Below are 22,276 nucleotides of genomic sequence, written 5' to 3'. Positions count from 1 at the left end.
TAACAGGAAATCTTATTTAAATTTGATCATATACACCCCCAGGAAGAATATAACAAAACATATATGTTTTCTGACAAGCGAGCACTTAAATATGGTCATTATTCCATTTTCATAAATTCATTGAATGTTTGGGAATGATGTATAGTAAGGCATTTGTGAAAATTCTATAGCAATATAGAGAGGGAAAGTGGCCGTGCGTTTGCACAATTGATATGCACTGCAGTCAATAAAACCTAATAAAAACATCTGTCTTGTCCAGGTCCAGAATCTACGCAGACAATTGCTACAGTTGGCCTACATGCAAATAAGCCATTTGCCACATGGGCCTGCCATCATTCATAAAATAGCAGTAGCCTGCTCATCCTTCTGCCACTTGCCTGCAAATGCATGCTTATGTCCCAACCCACGTTTCGACAGCTGAATGGGAACTTGCCTGCCTACCGCCCATTTCATCGGTGCTAAATACATTCGAATCGCTAACAAGAGATATGCTAATTATGGATAGCAGTCATTCAAGTTCAGAATAGCTCATTAGCTAGCAAAGCAATTCACATTTCTTACTATCTAATGACACCTACTGTACATCTCTAGCTGTAGCCACCGAAAAATGATATGAGGGGAAAAAGTCGGTCACTCACCCACTCCCCAATGACATGACATCCTCCTAGTAGCTAGCTATCTAACATTAGGTTCTGTGTTTGTAGCTTGGTAAGTAAACAATGAATGCAGCATTGCTATATGGTGCACTCAAAATGTATTGTACTGTAGTTGAGTAGCCAGTCGAGGCTACTCCTCAATTGCTGCTGTAAATAGGCCTACATGTTTCTCCTTTGCAAGGCGTTTTGATTCAGATTTATTTTGTTGGGTTATTCATGGTCAAGGTTTAAAAACCAAAGCCAGACAGCAACATTTTAGTAGCCTAGCTAGGACTGTGACATGCCTATACACTGTCCCTTCGCTGCGAACTGTAAACAGGACACACAAAAAGAGCGAAATGTAAGTTGAATTCGTCGATTCCAGTGCATCAGGCTGTAATTTCATAAAGTAGATAACTCAACTGTTGACTCATTTATACTTGCTTGTGTGTCCTGTTGCCTATTGTCCTTTAGCAGTAATTTATACAAACGTATGAATCCTTTATCTTGTAACTTTTTAACAACCAAGATGACATTATCTGTAGGCTACAACATCAACACCATTATCCCAGAAACCCTGGGCCCCCTCCAATTTGCATACCGCCCCAACAGATCCATAGATGATGCAATCTCTATTGCACTCCACACTGCCCTTTCCCAACTGGACAAAAGGAACACCTATGTGAGAATGCTATTCATTGACTACAGCTCAGCGTTCAACACCATAGTGCCCTCAAAGCTCATCACTAAGCTAAGGACCCTGGGACTAAACACCTCCCTCTGCAACTGGTTCCCAGACTTCCTGTGGGGCCGCTCCCAGCTGGTAAGGGTAGGTAACAACACATCCGCCACGCTGATCCTCAACACGGGGGCCCCTCAGGGGTGAGTGCTCAGTTCCCTCCTGTACACTCTCTTCACTCATGACTGCAGGGCCAGGCACGACTCCAACACCATAATTACATTTGCTGATGGCAAAACAGTGGTAGGCCTGATCACCGACAATGACGAGACAATCTATAGGGAAGAGGTCAGAGACCTGGCCGTGTGGTGCCAGGACAACAACCTCTCCCTCAATGTGATCAAGACAAAGGAGATGATTGTGGAGTACAGGAAAAAGAGGACCGAGCACGCCCAAATTCTCATTGACGGGGCTGCAGTGGAGCAGGTTGAGAGCTTCAAGTTCCTTGGTGTCCACATCACCAACAAACTAACATGGTCCAATCACATCAATAGTTGTGAAGAGGGCATGACAAAACCTATTCCCATCAGGAGACTGAAAAGATTTGGCATGTGTCCTCAGATCCTCAAAAGGTTTTACAGCTGCACCATCGATAGCATCCTGACGGGTTGCATCACTGCCTGGTATCGCAACTGCTCGGCCTCCGACCGCAAGACACTACAGAGGATAGTGCAAACGGCCCAGTACATGACTGGGTTTAAGCTTCCTGCCATCCAGGACCAGGCGGTGTCAGTGGAAGGCCCAAAAGAATGTCAAAGACTCCAGCCACCCTAGACTGTAGACTGTTCTCTCTTCTAACGCACGAGAAGCGGTCGAGCACCAAGTCTAGGTCCAAGAGGCTTCTAAACAGCTTCTACCCCCAAGCCATAAGACTCCTGAACATATAATAAAATGTCTACCCAGACTATTTGCCTTGCCCCCCCCCACCCCTTTTACACCGCTGCTACTCTCTGTTGTTGTCATCTATGTATAGTCACTTCAATAACTCTACCTACATGTACATACTACCTAAACTAACCAGCGCCCCCGCACATTGACTCTGTACCGGTACTCCCCTGTATATAGTCTCGCTATTGTTGTTTTACTGCTGCTCTTTAATTACTTGTTACTCTCTTATTCTTATCCATATTATTTGAAACTGCATTGTTAGTTAATTAAGGGCTTGTAAGTAAGCATTTCACTGTAAGGTCTACACCTGTTGTATTCAGCGCATGTGACTAATAACATGTCATTTGATTTGATGATATTATACAGTACACTGGCTGGCTCGTGTGTGTGGCAAAGCACTGCCGTTTGGCAGGCAGTGCTTGCTGTGACTTGTAGTGCAGCCCAACGTGGGTGGTATGGTAGGGGGCCAAAATGATTTGACAACCCAAATCATTGTGCGGGCTGGATAGAAATCTGTCATGCCTTGTGTTTGACACATGCGCTAGCCTATTACCCATGTTATGACTGACTTGTGATCATTTTCATGGCTAGTTTGATTGTATTGCCATTCCCAGCCTTAGTTACAATCATCCGTTTTTGTTCAAAATATTGAGTCGTTGAAACTGAAACAGTGCATCACCCCAAATTGGTGGATGTAGCAAATAATGTACCTGGCCAGCAATGATTTGCTCCCTGGTAGCAACTTTTTTTTGGACTACCAAGAAATGTATTGGTGAATTATATTAATCATGCATTGCACTGCATCCATCTACTTTTGCCGTAGTGTGTCAAATAGAACCTATTTTTAAAACCTCTAATAAAGTTGGTTTTGAAGTACAAACTGGGAATTCATTTGATATCTTTGACTGATATTATGACTGTCTGTTCTTTTCATATCTGCAAAGTAGTTCAAATGCTGTCAGTTCCACTATTATCTAGCTGGCTAGCCAGCTCATATAATTACAAGAACATATCTGACAACGTTTTGAGTTTAACTGTTGTTTAACTCTCTCTCTCTCTCTCTTAGGGACTAGAGTTTGGTGCTGAGCTGTGCCAACCACTCCTCGGGAACCACAAGTGCTCCCCTTTCTGGCACTGCCAGTTTTTGTTCTTGTGTCTAGACGACAGGAAATGCAAAATTACATTTGTTTACAACCAACAGGAACTGGAACCAGAAGCTGTTATGTGATTTAAGAGTGCTACCCAGAGTGTGTGTGGTGGTTCAACCCCAATAGATTTGGCTGTGATTGACTAGAAATAGAATAACCAAATCAGCTTAGTGCCAGCAGTATGAGAGGCAAAATACAGTATTGTGGGATACATATAGAGCATATTGCAGAATACATATTGGTCAAAGAATCATAACTCTAATCTGGCGAGTGCAACTAATGTAAAAGTCACCAATTTGAAGAGGGTTCTCGAGAAAAAAAACATGATCAATATATTGTATGTTAGTAAGACTTCGATACACTGTTATTATCAGACACAGACACAATAAATAAATAATCATGACACAAAGCCATTGTTTAGAAGAAAATGTTTATAGTGTAGAGATTAGGGTTACGGTAAGGACAGCACATCTGTCCTTACCGTAATGAATGCATGACTCTAGTCAGTGAAAGCTTAGTGTGTGTGTGTGTGTGTGTGTGTGTGTCTGTCTGTCTGTCTGTCTGTCTGTCTGTCTGTCTGTCTGTCTGTCTGTCTGTCTGTCTGTCTGTCTGTCTGTCTGTCTGTCTGTCTGTGTGTGTGTGTGTGTGTGTGTGTGTGTGTGTGTGTGTGTGTGTGTGTGTGTGTGTGTGTGTGTGTGTGTGTGTGCGCATGCGAGTGTGTGTGTGTGCGCATGCGAGTGTGTGTGTGTGTGCGTGTGTGTTTGTTCTGGGTTAGCTCAGACGCCAGCGAGATTCCCTCAGCACCCTCTTAAATCCATACCCAATAAAAATCAGCGCCGTCTCGAAAAACAAAAGCCAGGGAAACATCTGTAAAACATTGATTTTGCAGATTGCAAACCAACTGCATACCTAATGAGAAAATAAATCATTTTTGATTAATTAACCGAAAATTTGAGAATCCAAACTGCCACAAGGGAGATGACAAGCCCAACAGGCCATAGCTAGTGTTCAAGTGTCCCTGCTGGTTTCCTCTCCGTTGGCTAAGGAGAGGAGAGATTTTATACAACGAGCTGGTAGACCTCGTTTACTTCTCCTTTCAACAATACTACACAAACCTGCTTCGCCTCATTAGAATAAACATGCACACTGTTCCTGTTGTAATTATTATGACAAAAGCATGCTCTTGTCATAGGTTTTCCACAGATGAGGCGAGGAGCGAGAGCAGGCTGAATTATGTCGCCAAATCATGTAATGCCGTCAACAAGCATCTTTAGCAAATTTGGATGAAATGCCAGGGATGAAACTGATGTGAGATTATCCACCAAGACGCTGCTTACTCTGTCTCACACACCCCAAAGAAGAATACCTCACACAAAGAAACAGACACACACACACACGCACGCGCACACACACACACACACACACACACACACACACACACACACACACACACACACACACACACACACACACACACACACACACACACACACACACACACACACACACACACACACACACACACACACACAGCTCCAGGCATTTCTCATCGACACACACCAGAGAGGAGTAAGCAAATACACACCAGGACTCCGGGAGGGTGCTGAGAGCTGAGTTAAGTTGCAGTCACAGCACAGCTGGTTCACCAAGGCCGAAAAAAAGAAACCTAGAGTGTTTATTTGTCCAAGTGTTTTTATTTGTTTTTTAATAGTGCAGAGACAATGGTTTGACAGATATCCTCGAACGGAATCATAGCAGGATATGGTTGAAGGAGTGTGGGAAATGTCTAATGTTGTATTTATTTTTCATTTGGTTTATCATTGTTTCATTGTCACATTTAATTATTATAGCATCATTTAGTTTTTTACATGTATAGATTGTTCCCCCTTTAATGAAAGCATAATCACTGTACAGAGAACCAGGATGCTAGGCAGACGACCTCATAGCCTGTGAGGGTCAGACAGTGGGTCATTGTAATGCTGTTCAGAATCACAACAGAGATTTATGGTCACAGTTACAGTTCCCAGAATGCAATGTCACTCTGTCACCCCCTCATCAATCTACTCTCTCCTTCCTTCCCTCTCTCTCCTTATGTCAGGATAGTACCCTGGGGATAGTACCCTGAATCATTTTTGACGCCCAACTTTCTGAATGATCAATAATATTAAATATTTAATATAAATAACTCAGTTTAAACTTTTCCAAATGCTCAGATATCTTCCATTGATTTTTCACCCTTTCATGAGTCAAACAACTCTGTTTGTGCCAACCTTCCAGAAAGATCCCTGGGCGCAATGTTTTTCATCATAAGTACCTTCATTTATAGTCATGCAGAGACATGAATGTCTTATCTAAAATTCAATAAAGTATTTTTTTTTTTACATGTCCAACATTTTATATCAAGGCATTTTTATGATGGGTCAAGGAAGCTGCTTTTGGATTGGACATCTCAGTAAACCCGAAGAGATAGAGGATGCTGAGCTACTAGGATGTTCTGGCGCCTTATGGTAACATAAAACTCAATTCAAATCATAGAGAGAGATACTTGGAGGTCCCTGTGCCCGCAAAAGACAGAACACCAAGCTGTACCTAAAATCACTGTTTTTGTGTGTCAAGGGAAACAAATTGTTCCACAAGTCATGGACATGTCTTCTGCTCTTCACTCAACCTCCTACAATTGGAGACACCGTGTAATTGTTTTTGGCACAACAAAGTTTAAAATACCTAGCAAAATAACCCAAACGGTGTGTTTAATTGTAACGGCGTTCTTCGTTTGTTGGAAGAGAGTCGGAACAAAATGCAGCGTGGTGGTTACTCATGTCTTTAATGAATGAATCGCGGTACATGAAATAACTGATACAAAATACAAAAACAACAAAACGGAACGTGAAACCTAATTACAGCCTATCTGGTGAAACTACACAGAGACAGGAACAATCACCCACGAAATACACAGTGAAACCCAGGCTACCTAAATACGGTTCCCCATCAGAGACAACAAGAATCACCTGACTCTGATTGAGAACCGCCTCAGGCAGCCAAACCTAAACTAAACACACCCCTAATCAACCACAATCCCAATGCCTACAAAAACCCCAATACGACAACACAATAACATAAACCCATGTCACACCCTGGCCTGACCAACTAATTAACTAAAACAGAAAATACTAAGACCAAGGCGTGACATTAATCAACGTTGTTTCCAAGTCATGTAAAAAAAACATGCATGTCACGTTGAATCAATTGTGGAAAACTGATTGCATTTGCAAAAAGTAATCAACACAAGGTATTATTATTTATTTTTTTACTTTTAACCTAAATCCAATGACATGGTGAATGTGTTTGTTGATTTCACGTTGAATTCACGTTAGTTAACTCAACTAACTGTAAATCAAAACTAGACATTGAACGGATATCTGTGCCTAGTGGGTAGTGTAGGAATTTACTAACTTGACAGTGGGTCAAAAACAGTTAGCTACTGCACTGCTCTTCACTAGCAAACATAAAGCTGCCTCCAAAACGGGTGAGATGTCTCTAACATTTACATTTTGACATTCATGCACTCTATTGTGTTACTGTCCTCTTACAGTCGACACAACGCTGCTTCAGACTGGCGGTGTGTCGAATTTGCTACCGAACACAAATAAGTACACAATACACATCAAACCAACACAGCATTCCTCTTTCTCCTCGTTCATAAACTGTTATCTTAACGAGACATGTCCCATGATCTGCGCACTGAGATATTGAACGTCATTGATTGGCTTCTTTTCCTGATTTCTAATTTACAAGGGGTGACGTGTCCTTTTGAAAATGTAGAAGAAAACAGAAAAAGAGAAACGTAAATCCCCTTGATGAATGTGCCTTCTGAATCACACATTCCCATGACAACCGGGGCAGCTTGCCATGCCATTGAGAGGCTTGTGAGGGGTGACATAAAAGTGGCATTCTCACAGTCTAGATCACACCAATGCATCACTTCCTGGCGCTGTGCCTGAAACTCATACATCCAACTGTTTTGACTGTCTTTTAACCTCCGTTCCTCTCTCGTCCTCTCTCGTCCTCTCTCAGTGTGCCATTCTTTCTCCCTCTCTTTGTTTCTCTCTCTCTCTCTCTTTCTCTCAATTTTTTGGGGGACAATAGTTCGTCGAGAGCGGACCTACACAAACAAATGGAGCGCAAAAGGAGAATCCAGTGAAAGAAGACTTTGATGTTAGGATATACAATTATATAGTGAAGGTAGAAGTAATAAATAAGAGGATATATTATACTTAGATCATGTAAGCGTGATAAGGTCTCCATGTTGGAACCGCACTATGTCCCCACATAACCTTGAACGTCGGCATGACAGTCACACCCTCCTACCATTTTCATCGTGGTAAATGTCACAAACAAGAGTATAATAAAAAATATATACAAGTAAATATCCTTTCAAACTGCATCAGAGTGTCTGAGTGTCCGAAAGTGAACATCAATATCAAATTTTAAACCGGTAATTGTCCATAATGACCAAGCAAACGGAAGCTCAGAAACAGAGCAGATGCTTTCACATGACATTCCACAGCTGGATCTAGTGGACATAGCTACCGGCTAGAAAAAGAGCCTGTACACAACCAGACATGTTTTTGAAGTGGATGCTGGACCAGTGTGTTGAGCCTTGAAGTGTTTTTGTTTTATGGAGTTTTTGGTGAATTTGGTGTCTTTAAAAGGGGTTGGGGCAAAGCAGAAGGCACATTTGTGCTCTGCATTCATGGACTTTGGACAATTAAATAATTTTCCAATCTTCAATGGATATTTCAAATTTGAATGTATTTATTTATTTTGAACATGTACACTCTTAAGTAATGAAAAGGAGATCAAGAAACAATACATTATTAATGTATCCTAATACAATATTTGATATGTTGTAACAACAATAATTATAAACAATTATAACAATTAGCTAGCACATTTTTAAATAACTTATTTTGCAAATACAACTTATTAGGTGTTCACAGCTAATAATATTTTTTGCTCAAATAACCTCAAGCATAGAATGGTAACAAAAAATAAATACATTGGCACACAAAGGGAGAGGCTATACGGACATGCCTGGTGCCCAAATTGATGACGTATGTCAAGCAGCTGAGAGTGGAGTGGCAACAGCGGCGTGGCTCTCATTCAAACTAAAAGATGTTTATTTCGATGGGCGAGGGAGAAATAACTTGCAGAATTGGTCACCATCTGGATGTCACCGTGACATGCCAATTAGACAACGTAACCCGGTGGTATGAATGACCAGTGCAATGGTGTTGCATTGAGATGCTTCCCACTGGGCAGTAGTTGCTTAATCCAGCAGCTGTATCACATGTCGCTGGCGGTAGCTAACATGGGCAATTTGTTCCATTCCACTTGATTGTACTTCGAGTAATATAGTAACTTGTAATATTGGTAGTAACCATCTGGGTGTCACCCTGATGCAGTCTATTGCTCAATAAGGAGAGTTTGCACAGCGAGCCGACAACACAACAACAGTGTCTCCTTCGTTCCAGCTTTGCCGAATAATACCGAGCACTTCTGTCCTGCAGTGAGGAGAGGGAAGTAGCTAGATAGTGTAACCCATATCAGGCCAGGATGACAGCTCCAGCACATTTATTGTGGTCATTTTCACCGACAATGTACAACTACGCCATTAACGTCGACATTTTTGTTTAAGAAAATAAATAATAATTCTGAACACTTTCCCAAGTCCCAACTTCGGCAGACAAGTTTCAAATTATTTTTGAAATTTCACGCCACAAGCATAAACTAGTTAGCTGGGGAGTGCTGGGAACTGTCCCCACTCTCACTGCACGACATACATCATCAGTTCTGGGCACCAGTCTCTCCCCACACAGAATTTAGAGGCCATGAGTAAATTGGTCAAAAACAATGGCACCGATTGGCCTATAGGGGCGGTACTATAAGCAGCCTTACTTAAACACTCATATCTGTCACCCCATTTGACCTAGAGACTTGAAACTTTGTATGTAGGTGTCTTTCCTCGTGTTGAATAAATGTGCCTCAAGGATCCATAAGTTCCCATCGGGAGAGATTATCCTCCAGCTTGGACATTTTAGAAAACCTATGAAAAGCGTATTCCCGTGAATCACAAGTCCAAATAACACACCTAGTCTGTATGTAGGCCCATGGTATATCTCTTAACTTAGTATGAGAACTGTAATGGATTGGTTAAAAGATGGCTGATTTTACATGTCCATTTAAATCCTTTGTAAATCCACTTAACAATGGCCTATCAACTTGAAACGTTTTAAGGTCATAAAAGACATTACTAAAATGACCCATTTTTTTGGGAAGCTATTAAGAATTCACTCTTTTGACTATGTAACACTAATGCTAAAAATAATTACAAAAAATCTTCTTCTCATGGACTAAAGTTCAGATACACTCCAAATGTAGTCTTTGGACTCATCATAATAGTCTCTGAAGAGTTTGATAATATAACATTGATGCATTCAAAGATGGCCACACTACACAAGTAGATGCTTATTACCACATATGCTAATATGCTAAAATGCGCTAATATCTTTTTAAAATTATTTTCATAATCCATAGGACCAAATGACACCAACTTTGGAATGTAGGCCCATGGTGCATGTCTTAACTTAGTTTGAGAAAAGCTAAGGGACTGGTCAAAAGATTCAAGGAAAATGATGATTTGACATGTTCATTTAAAATCCACCCCACATGGGCCTATCAACTTGAAATGTGAACTCGCTATCATGCATGTCCCTAAGATGAACCACACTTAATTTGGCATTGATATCTCAAAAACAAGGTAACTATTAACAACTCAATCTTTGCAAATGTAATGCTAATGCTCAAAATCATCTGCAATCATCTTCTCCTCATCAACCATATGTCAGATTCACTCCAGATTTTGTACGTAGACTCACATTAATCTTGGATGGTTTGGAGAAAGAATTGTTTCTGTATTCAAAGATGCCAGCACTGTACCTATAGATGCACACACAAAAATACTTTAAAAATCTTCTCATGAACAATTACATCTGATTTAATCCAGACTTGGTATACAGACTCAATGAATTAGCCTCTAATGAATTTGAGAATTTAAAGTCGTCCACACTGCACCATTTCTGTAGACGGCATCATATTTCACCAGGGTTATAAGAACTGAACCGATGGACATGGGGTCATGGTATGGTATGTAAACCTTATGTATGTCCTTAGAAGCTGTGTGAATATAAAGTCACTGCAACCCTAGATGGCTGCACCAGACCAATTGGTGGCACTATAAATTGCATTGGCACCAGTGGCACTATATGATACTAGAGAATTAATTATTTATCAGGAGGACCTCGTCTCATGCAAATCAATGTTAGATTTCAATTATGCAGATGAACAATGTCAAATATCGTGAAAATAATTGTGAAAATATTTTACATATCTTAACATAAACCATTAGTCAAATTGACCCCGGAATTAGTATATAAAGTCAATAGATTAAGTACTGACTTCAAGAATGATTACCTGCGACATTCAAAGATCACCAACCTATAGCACTCAACTTAACTTAACTTGTGTCATCCTTGTGGTATTGAGAGATAAACATGGTCATGTTTTCACTATTTGCATATAAAGAAAGATAGTCCCACTGATATTGTGTCCTTTCGGTCATCCTTTGAATCCCGTTCATGTTTTTCAATCTTATCTATAATATATAATATCTACAAATTCGGGGGCACCCTGTACGTCAATAATAGTGCTGATGAAACTGTGGGGACAACGCCTAGCAAACCCCTTTTCTCTGCAAATACTGTTGTGACTATCAAACATTGAGATAAGAACATATTATATTAGATCGTAAAGATCTCACTTTGCACAACATGTTATACATTGTCGTATTATCTCCGTCATAGACTGGCTTTAAAGGAGGTACAGTAGGCTATTATCTCAAGTGGAAATGGAAGAATCTGTCAATCTTATTAAATAAAGGCAATCAGGTATAGTCTAAGACAGACATCTTAAAAAAGACAAAAAATCTAATACATAAAATAAAATTGTGGACCTCATTGAAATTGTGTTTTCATTGATTTCAGCAAACAGCCAACAAAATCGACTTTTATGTATACGTAAAGGAAAATGGAAGACGAAAATACAAACTGCTGTGGTAAGAGACAATGAAAGGTGTGGTTGGAAAGAACTCACTTCGTACCATACAGCTCTAATTATACGTTTGCTGTCTGTGTCTCATATCCTTCAGGTTCTATGATGTCTGCCTCTTCTTATTCACAATCTCAATAACGTCACCTTGGAAACACAGTTGTCGTGATGGATGGGGACGCTCTGCACAAACCTCTCTCCGATTCAGGTGCCAATTCTCCCAAAAGCTAAGAAAGACGAAGCAAGAAATGTAAAAAAAAAGATACAACGTTGAAAATAAATAGACAGAGTAGGTGGATGGAACCCACATAAGCTGCTGAGTTACATTTATCAGACATAAAAAAATGTGTTTTCTTAACTGCCAAGTGGCCATACCACCATCCCCAGTCATAAGATACCCAGATGAACATGAGGAACATGTTCGTTGGCATGTGCTAAATGGTTCAAATCACCTCAGGTACAGTAGATGTTTCTCCTCGGTGAAGAACGAGACTCCTTCTCATTGCACTGTCAACACACTGCCAACTGCTTCTTTCCCTGCTTTTAGGTTTCTTCTCTGACACCTTTGTGTTTCCAATTAGAATACTTCAGCATAATGTCTGAGTAATTAGTCACCACAGTGACGCAGATACTTTGATGTTCCTGTCGGTTCCATGTCCTTAGAATGCCGCTGTCTGGTTGAAGCAACACACAAACCTGCCTGTAAAGTTTAAAGATCTCTCTTTGGACATTCTTTTATGTGCACGCCTAATAAAACAGTTTGTTTTGTATCATTATCAAATAAAGAATGCTCATGATGAAATAACCAACGGGCCAGTCTAATGTCACAGGGACAGGGGGCCGCTGGACGACAGTGCATTTTGAAAAGGGCTCCAGCGTGAGTCAAACCCACAGGATATGAAAGGACATAAGGAGGAAACAAAGTTAGACTGATTGATCTGGTCTGGCTTTTTACAGTGAGGACAAGGAGACGTGTTCTCCAGAAGAAAGGTCTTGACAAAAGAAAACAAAGTTCAATGAAAATAGAGGAAGAAAGCATTGATTGATAAGAGGATATATTTAAACTGGTGCCCATAGTAGCAAGAAAAGCTCTCACACTGATGACACAAATTCTTGAGGGAAATTGATGTTAATTGGTGTCTAGACATTTTATTACTGGGACAAAACACCAAAGCATGGCTCTCTCACTATCTCTTCGTCTATATCTTTTCCTCCCTTCTTAAATGTATACAAATTCAGTAAAATACAGGACTTATTCATTTGTCCATAGAGGGAGGAGACTGAGCAACGTGATACCAGTATATTTGTCAGGCGTAATCTTTCACTAAGTGTTTCAGTAAGGCCATTTGAGGTCTTTGGGCGTTTGTTCTACACTCCTCTTTCCATCCCCCATGTTCTGTGTGTGTAAACGCAAGCGCAATCTGAAGGGGGTAAAACAGGAGCATCACCTATACCGAGCAGCATTTCTATGAAATGTTACGACCCTTAAAAGGTGTTTCTAGGGGAGTGGCACTATTATCAGATGGCAGTAATGTGGAACAGGCGTCTCTGTGCAAAAATCATCAATTGTAAACTGAGAGATATCACGTTTCCGGAGGACATTTGCATTTGTACCTGGAAAGAACAGGTGCTGTGTGAACAGGTCATATTCATGTTAATGCAATTTAGGAGTTGCTTTAGGCTGACATTACCCCTCTTTCTGTCTCTACAAAACCTGTTTTGAGTTTGTCAAGAACCATGGTTATAATGGTTTACTAGACTAACATATAAACAGCTGGTTAACCTTTAGTAAAGCTCGCCTTTTCTACAAGAAATACGGTACATTTTTTGATATATGAACCACCCTAGCCAGCTACAAAACACCATATATCAACAGGTTTAGTATGTATTTGGGTGGATAAAAGGGATTTGGGATGAACTATCGATCTAACAAATTCAACGATGTACTACAACTAAAAAAATTGATTTGGAATGGACACACGAAAAATGGACTTTGCGTGAATGAGCCAGGGAGCCTGTGACCATGTGTCCCTTTTTAGTGGGAAAGTACAGCTCTCTAAACAATTCCTCAGCAGGATCGCCATGCTGAAGTGTATTCTATCTGCACATCACAATTATTTTCCCCATGCTCACTTGTAATGGGTATCCCTACTGTGCTGAAGAAGGCACTTTTATTCATAAATGTATTACTGGCACAGAATCACTCGCTTATTTCTTACGGTAAGACCGGAGGGGGTTATTAATATAAACATTCTTCCATCATTTTGTCATAAAAAAATGCATCTCTACCACTAAAAACAATGCAATTGACTCTCTTTTCAGTATTCACCAGGTGGAAGCTTCCGTATGATTGAAACCCACTACAGCAGGCTCAACACATAAGTGTAGGGAGGCATTCCGGAGGAATAAAGAGGTCAGATTTATGACACCAAACAAGTAAAACAAAAGGACCAGATGTCATAGTGAATACTGGAAAGGGAAAAGGCCCAAAAAGCAATTATTTTAAAAACGTGTTCAATAGCAAATAGGCCTAAATGGGGTTTTTTCAAAGTAGAAAAAAAAGAGACAAAGAAACAAATAAGGCATAGGGAAATGAATTCAGTGGGGAAAAACAGAAACAATATCAATTATATTCTCTGGATTATCTCAGAAAGGAGGCTTCCTCCAATATTTATGACTTCAGATGCGAAGAAGCTACAGAGAGAGTCGAGGAATTGGACCGTTTGCACAGATGGTGACCATCCTCGGTCAACATTCCAATAAAAACGGAATGAGCGTCTCTCTCTCTCTCTCTCTCTCTCTTCTTTCTATCCATCCCTCTATTTCTCTGTCAATGCATGCAGACACAGATAAAAGCTTGGGGTGTAAAAATGTTTAAGTAGGCAGAAGTTGTAAAGAAAAAAAGCAGAGTTGCTTTTCACTGCTTGCGCAATCCTTTCTGCCTTGTTGAACTTTATTAAATTCTGTCGCTCTCCTTCCCGTCTGGCCCCCTTTGTCAGCTGCTTCTCATGCGTAACTCACAGATTTTTAGAGGGAAGAGGGGGGGGTCAAGCTGAAAAGAATGTGATGCTGGTGGTCATACCACTGTGTGCCAGCTAGACCATCTCACTTAGAAAACAAAACTTAGGAGAGTCCAGGGTGGAAGCATTGACCAAACTTACACTGAATTTGCTGTTTAGAAAAGTAAAACAAAAGCCATAGCATTGTATGAAATTACCTGTTTAATCAATGTACAATATTTAACTTTCTACAATAAATAATGGCTGTCGAGTATTGAGTTCGTAAAAACAATGTTTTATTGAAAACAGCAGAAGGTGACAGACGCATATTTCCTCATCAAATTCCGAGACTAATGCCACAGCGGATCGATTGAAAGTGGAGATTCAAATTAAATTCTCTCGTGATCGAAATGGATGCATTTCTCACGCATTTAAACTCTCTGTTACACGATTCATAGCAATGTTTCTCTTGAATTAGTTCTTTCTGAGAAAGGAGTCAGGTCTTAAATCACATAGATAGACTGGCCATTCGTTAGACGGGCTCTGAAAGCAGGACTAATGGTTATGAAAGACCAATCAATGGAAGGCTAGGGGAGTGAGTCGCTGCACTTCCACTCTCTCCTTGACAACCATGTCATGTCTTTGAGAGTCTCCAGGGACCTTTTGATTGATGCTCATCTTTCATCAGTCCAGCTTTAATCTGCCATTTGACTTGTCTTATGACTCATATGAACTAAATCTATTTGACATAAACGTGTATAAATACGGTATATCATTAAAACAGGGTATTTATACTGAATCTAGAATAATCACCACAGAACTGTTCCGAGAGGCAAGCAAAGGTCTTTATCTATCGATCACATTCGAGGAAAGAGGGGAGAAAGTAGACGATGGAGTCAAGATGGAGAGGAGAAAAAGGTTTTTCCTAAACAAACACCCATTCTGAAGTGACATTCAGTTGAGGAAGTCGAGGAACTCTCTATAGTGTCAGGCAAACAAACAAACAGAGGAACGATCCGAGATGCAATAGCTGACCTTTGTTCAAAGAGGCGATCTAATCTGTTTCCACTTTACTTAATTAGAAGAGCAGGGAGATTTTTAATGTGCACAGTGTTAATGGGAAGCAGCTCACAGGTGCTAATTAAAAAAAATAAAATCAAAGTTTTATATAACTTCTATTTATTGATCTATATTTATCTTTTTCTGACTCTGATGACTTGTCATTAGTATTTTTTTTATGGCAGATAAATGGATGAAGTAATTTGTTATTTTTTTAAATAAAATATGAAATTAATGTTAAAAACCCCTTTGTCCCCACTTGTAGTAGGGGTGTGATGCAGTGAATATATGATCAAGTCTAGAAATTGGTTCTATAGTTGCACACCTATCAGACCTTTCTCCTGCTTGATGACTGGCGATGTGTTTTGGGGCTGTGTTTGCCAAGGTAAATGTGCTCACAAATGGTTCCTTTTATTTCCAAAAGAAGAGCCGTCAACTAATGCAATGTACAGTGAGTTATAGGGTCTGGTCTTTGACAAACCTGAGGGGTTGGCAATTGAAATGTCTCTCCTAATTACATAATGCTTTTTCCCCACTTTAGGCTGTACAGCAATGTACAGGCTGTGATTTAGCCACTGCTTTGCTGCTTGTGCTGGGCTGCCATGTGTGCCCTAGAGGTGGCAACCATAAGGAATAACTTCCTCTTTGTCTTCAACTGTTTGAAGTATCCAACTGTGGGTTACTATGTCAGCAACTAAAGGTTTTATTGAGCAGCCAATGATTTTTTTCACACTACCACATACAGTATGATCCTAGATATGAGGTATTTAAATACCATCCCTTCAAGCAGGCAGTGTCTTATGGGAATGTGATTAGTTATGGAGGAAATAATGTCTTAGGAAGTTCTGTCTCCCTCTCTCTCTTCCCCCCTCTCTCTCTCTCTCTCTCTCTCTCTCTCTCTCTCTCTCTCTCTCTGGAATGTCAGTCAGACGCTGAGCAGCAGAAGTAAGGGAACTGGCCTATAATAGCATAATCATTTTCAGATCTACTGGATCTTTTATCAAGACTGTAGCTGAGGTTTGCATTTACATTGTTTTTTGACTGGCTAGACATCCATCTGTACTTTGACAAACATAACTAGTCAGGAAAAATGTTGATCAACTCTGAATGCAGTATCAGCAACTTCAATATGTTAGTGATCAGTCCTCTACTTTTTCTATTAGATAAAATATGATATACTATGCATGATCTAAAGATGCACTAGCTAATGACGCCACCCTCATGCCAGGATTTTTTCGAACAATAAAGACACACTTGTATGGACAGCGTGTGGTCTGTCTCTTAGGGACTGCAGGGGACAGAGGAAACAAATTAGCTTTCTTGACCTTGGCCCAAGTTTTCCTTCCACCCCCTCTCTCTCCCCTTCATTCTCGTCCTTCATGTGCACTTCAAAGGTCAGCTGGTTGACAAAACCCCTCTGTTGTCTCTCACTAACAGACCTATTCAAATGAACAACTCATACTGGCCAGTGGAGGATAATGCATGGTTGTAATATGAGTCTGAAAATAGGATCCCAAATTTAGTTATACTATTCTAACAACTTTACTGAGTCATTCAAGAGGGTCTTGAGTCCTTGAACTGTTGTTTGATGAAAGATTTTTACTACACTGAACAAAAATATGAATGCAACATGCATCAATTCACAAGATTTTACTGAGTTACAGTTTACGTAAGGAAGTCAGTCAATTGAAATAAATTAATACGACACTAATCTATGGATTTCACATGACTGGGAACACAGATATACATCTGTTGGTCACAGATACCTTAAAAAAACAAAGCGGCGTGGATCAGGAAACCAGTCAATATTTTGTGCGACCCACTCCTCATCAATGGCTGTGCGAAGTTGCTGGATATTGGCAGGATCTGGAACACGCTGTCGTAGACGTCGATCCAGAGCATCCCAAACATGCTAAATTGGTGACATGTCTGGTGAGTATGCAGGCCATGGAAGAACTGGGACATGTTCAGCTTCCAGGAATTGTGTGCAGATACATGCGACATGAGACCATGCATTATCATGCTGAGGCATGAGGTGATGGTGACAGATGAAGGGCACGACAATGGGCCTCAGGATCTCGTCACGGTATCTCTGTGCATTCAAATTGCCATTGATAAAATGCAATTGCTTAAGCCTGCCCATACCATAACCTCAACACCACCATGGGGCACTCTGTTTACAACGTTGATATCAGCAAACTGCTCGCCCACACTACGCCATATATGTGGTCTGTGGTTGTGAGGCCTGCCAAATGTTCTAAAACGACGTTGGAACGGGTTATGGTAGAGAAATTAACATTCAAATCTCTGGCAACAGCTCTGGTGGACATTCCTGCAGTCAGCATTTCAATTACATGCTCCCTCAAAACTTGAGACATCTGCTGCATTGCACACATTTTAGAGTGGCCTTGTATTGTCCCAAGCACAAGGTGCACCTGTGTAATGATCATGCCATTTAATCAGCTTCTTGAAATGCGACTGCTGTCAGGTGGAAGGATTATCTTGGCAAAGGATAAATGCTCACTAACAGGGATGTAAACAAATGTGTGCACAAAAGTTGAAAGAAATACGTTTCTTGTGCATATGGAACATTTCTGGGATCTTTTATTCCAGCTCATGAAACACGGGACCAAAACTTTACATGTTGAGTTCATATTTGTGTTCAGTTTATAAATAAAAATTAGATTCCACAATAATTATGAATTAATACATTTAAAAAAAGACTGTACATTCATCCATATGAAGGGCTTGTGCTCAAATGACCACCATCAAATACAGTAAATGTCACATTACTGACTGCAGCTTTCAGTGAGAACATGCAGTTCACAAAGGTCACCCAGGTACAAACATTACAAACTAAAGTACAATTTTTAAGCCGATAGACCTAACTGGTTTAAAAACACACAAACAATTTGATTTTCAGTACCGATGGGGCCCTTCGCTGATGCTAAAATGGGAGACCTTTTGGCCATTGCTGTGAAAAGAACCCATTCAATGATAGATATTGGATTGTAACACCAACAGAAAAATCTAATTCTCCCAGTGCGCACTGAGGCACGTCCATGTGTGTCTATGTTGGGCGTAAGTGCAGAAATTACCTGGGGTGTTCAAGGGATGAAGTTGTAGTGTATTAATGCTCACGCTACTTCATTGATCTTGATCACTCCTCAATCTCTTAGGCACCACACATACAGCCTATATTTCATCATGTGAGATACAGTACATCAATAACACTGCCAAGGACCTATATATCCACACGGACTCACACTGGCATTGTCCTCTGTCTACGCATTGATTTCAGAGGGAAGAAACCATGTTTTGTAGGACATGGCACTGTCACACCTCACGGACTTGGCAAAATTGTCAACGTATGTCCTTGTTAGACATATTAATGATAACAATAATCAATGGAGGATGGACGAAGAGGTGGTTATTTCCATCTCCTGAGGGGCTAGGAGCGCTAATCATTAATATCACGATGCCTCTGTGAATCAAGTAGTAACTGGGGACTATGACGACAAGAAACTGCGACAATAACAGGAAAACATTTGGCATTGCTATTAATAATGTATCAAAATCCTCAGGGGGAGCTGAGAATAAACAAGGCATTTAAGTCGATTAGTCACTAAAGTATTCTCTGAAAAAGCTCCTCCGTACATGCACAAAATGGTATGCCCTACAGAGTGATTATGTTGTTAGTCATATGATTTGTCTTTCTTTCTGGGAAAGGTTGCCGAGAAATGCATACAGTAAAATGAGTCAGGGGCATGGCTTAACCCAAATGGACAGCGTATCCACAGAAAGCCGCCATGTCTTCATGACTAAACTATAATTGAAACCAGACATATACAGTGAAGAGGTTGCGGTCCCTTCTCCCTCATTTCAAGTGAGATACACAAGCTGAAATGGTTTGAAGAAAACATTGGAAAAATGATATTTCTTGTGAAGCGTATGTGCTTTATCAAAGGAAGCCAGTGGCTGCATGGTGTTATGACTCCGGTCTCGGAGGGCTGTGTGAATTCCTGTGAAGTGAGATCACATGGACATATGGCTGGTACTCCTAACCCAGACAACAGGAAGTGAAAGTGCTACTGCTGCCACAACACAGCCTCCGGTGCCCTCCAACCCCCAGTTAAAAGGGGAAGTGATGCGTTGTAACCTGGGATAGTAAGCTAGTGAAAGGAAACCTGGCTATTATTACATGTGAAGAAGTTGTCTGTGGAGGAGATCACTTTTATCCATCACTTTTAACCATCATTTGCTTGTTTATTTGTCATATTTAGTACACATCTCTCAACTTTCATCCCACAAATTTTTCTGTTTTCTGTTCATTTATCTATACTAAAATAAATGCAGAATACTGAGCAATAGAATGGATACCGTTGTAGACACATTGCACTCTGCTCTCCTCAGTTAATCCACTTTGAAAAGGTGTAATGGCTAAAGATGGTTGGGAAAAACATCAAAATAGTAGCAGTAATTATGTGCAAAAGCGATCGATTAATTACAGTCCTCATTTTGGTTTAGTGTGTGTGTAACCAGACAGCACATACTTACTTATTTTCTCTCTTATACTTCAAGTTTAAGAAAGAAAAGTGTACAATTACACAATTAGATGAGTGCGGTCAGGATATCCTCACACCAAAACGCTCCTTCCTCGGTTGGACTACGGGAGTTGGACTGATAGGCTAGCAACCTCACAGGACATGATTGGACAGATCTAAACCAATTGTAGAGTTTTCCCATGACGAGAGAGGTAAACACTTTGATGGAGTCAGCCAATCATTAAGGCACCAATTAGGGAAATGTATTGGGCCTATTTCTACCTAGAACATCCCAAATATTTATGCACCAACTTACCAATTCTTTATTTACACAGTTCATATTGAATTCACGTCACAGGAGGTTGGTGGCACCTTCATTGGGGAGGACGGGCTGGTGGTAATGACTGGAGCGGAATGGGTGGAATGGTATCAAATACATCAACCACATGGTTTCCATGTGTTTAATGTCGTTCTATTTGCTCTGTTCCAGCCATTCTGATGAGCCGTCCTCCCCTCAGCAGCCTCCACTGATTTACATTATATTCATATGATTATTGTCCTGTTTTGCAAATAGTATTGTTCACAAGATGTATCATGTATGTTACTGCCAAGGTCAACATTAATGTTTGCCAAAAAACTCATAGTGAATATAAATGTTAGCAAAGGGGAAATAACCTTATGAAAGCAATCTTCAACAGACAATCGTTAGGATGAGATGTTTTCTGTGTGTTGTGTTGTCTTGTGTGTGTCCTTTATTTCATTTCACATCTTGCATTCTAAACATGATCGAATTTACAAAGAATCGCCTTACCATGTGGCTAAAGTGGACCGTCTCCTACAGTAGTAAGTGACTAAATCATTCAAGTGCTGTCGGGTACGAAGGCACACCACACTGTACAATCAACCTCTTTTACTTCAAGATCCTCCACTTTGGAAAATATAAAACCTTGACAATGTAAACACTAGTTAAGTCATAGAGCAAGACCGGCATTCTTCCACTGAAGACATCCAGTCTGGATCCAGCAGTAATGGGATCTTGATTGTGACTTTAGAGTTAGTTACATTAGGGAGTGTTTAAAAAATTATATAAAAAAAAAATTATGAACCGAGCCTCTGAAGTGTTTTGGAAAAAGGACCCACTTTGGGTTAATTGGTTTGATTTTATTTTCCCTTTGCGGGTGACATCAAGGGCAGCACAAAGAAAAGAGAGCTCCTAAGAGGATTGAGAGAGACGGAGGCAGAACATAAAGTGTGAAAAATAAAATAAAAAGTAATAAAGAACCAGTGATAAAAAATGAAAGCTTCACACTGAGATAGCTGCTCTAAATGAATTACCTGGAGATTGCATGTTGCGTTGCATTTGCAAGGGTATTCAATTTTAATTAGTATTTTGGAGACATCTTTTATCAGACTGTCACTAACCTCCTCTCTTTCAGCTGAGATTTGTTCTCACTCTCTCTCCCCCTCGCTTGCTCTCGATCTTTCTTTCATTCTCTTCCTCTGTCTCTCTCTCTCTGCCTCTCTCTCCCTCCATCTCTTGCTTTCGCTCTCTCCCTATCCTTGTGCTTCTCTTGCCCTATCGCTGTCTCTCTCTCTCTCTCTCTCTCTCTCTCTCTCTCTCTTCTCTCTCTCTTGCTCCTCCTTTATCTAACGTGCACACAAACACTCAAGAATTTGCATTCGATAGAAATGTACAACAATTTTAATATCAAGGTTCTCAATAAGCCATGAATTGGGGAAAGAAATAAAAGTCTAATTTCAGTTTGGAGAAAATCATTATTTCCACAATTAATTGCATTTTCTGTGGGGCAAAGGTGATAATGAATTTTGCTCAAGGAGACACACAGAAGCACAAAGAGGCACACCAATATACATACACACATAAAAGTTCAATAGTCTTTTTGCCTTCAGTCCTAAAATCATTTAATTCTATCATGGGACTTGTGAAACTTCCTCCTGGGAAATAAATCATTTCCATTATCCTGCCTCTTCCATTATGTATATTAAAATCAACTAATTTGTTTTATCTGTTAAATGAATGTCACTTTGATATTCCCAAGAATGTAAAGAAAACAATACATTTTTTAAGACCCCTAAA

The sequence above is a fragment of the Oncorhynchus masou genome, chromosome 29, assembly GCF_036934945.1.
Source record: "Oncorhynchus masou masou isolate Uvic2021 chromosome 29, UVic_Omas_1.1, whole genome shotgun sequence".
Taxonomy (NCBI): Eukaryota; Metazoa; Chordata; class Actinopteri; order Salmoniformes; family Salmonidae; genus Oncorhynchus; species Oncorhynchus masou.
Note: the sequence above shows the minus strand (reverse complement) of the source record.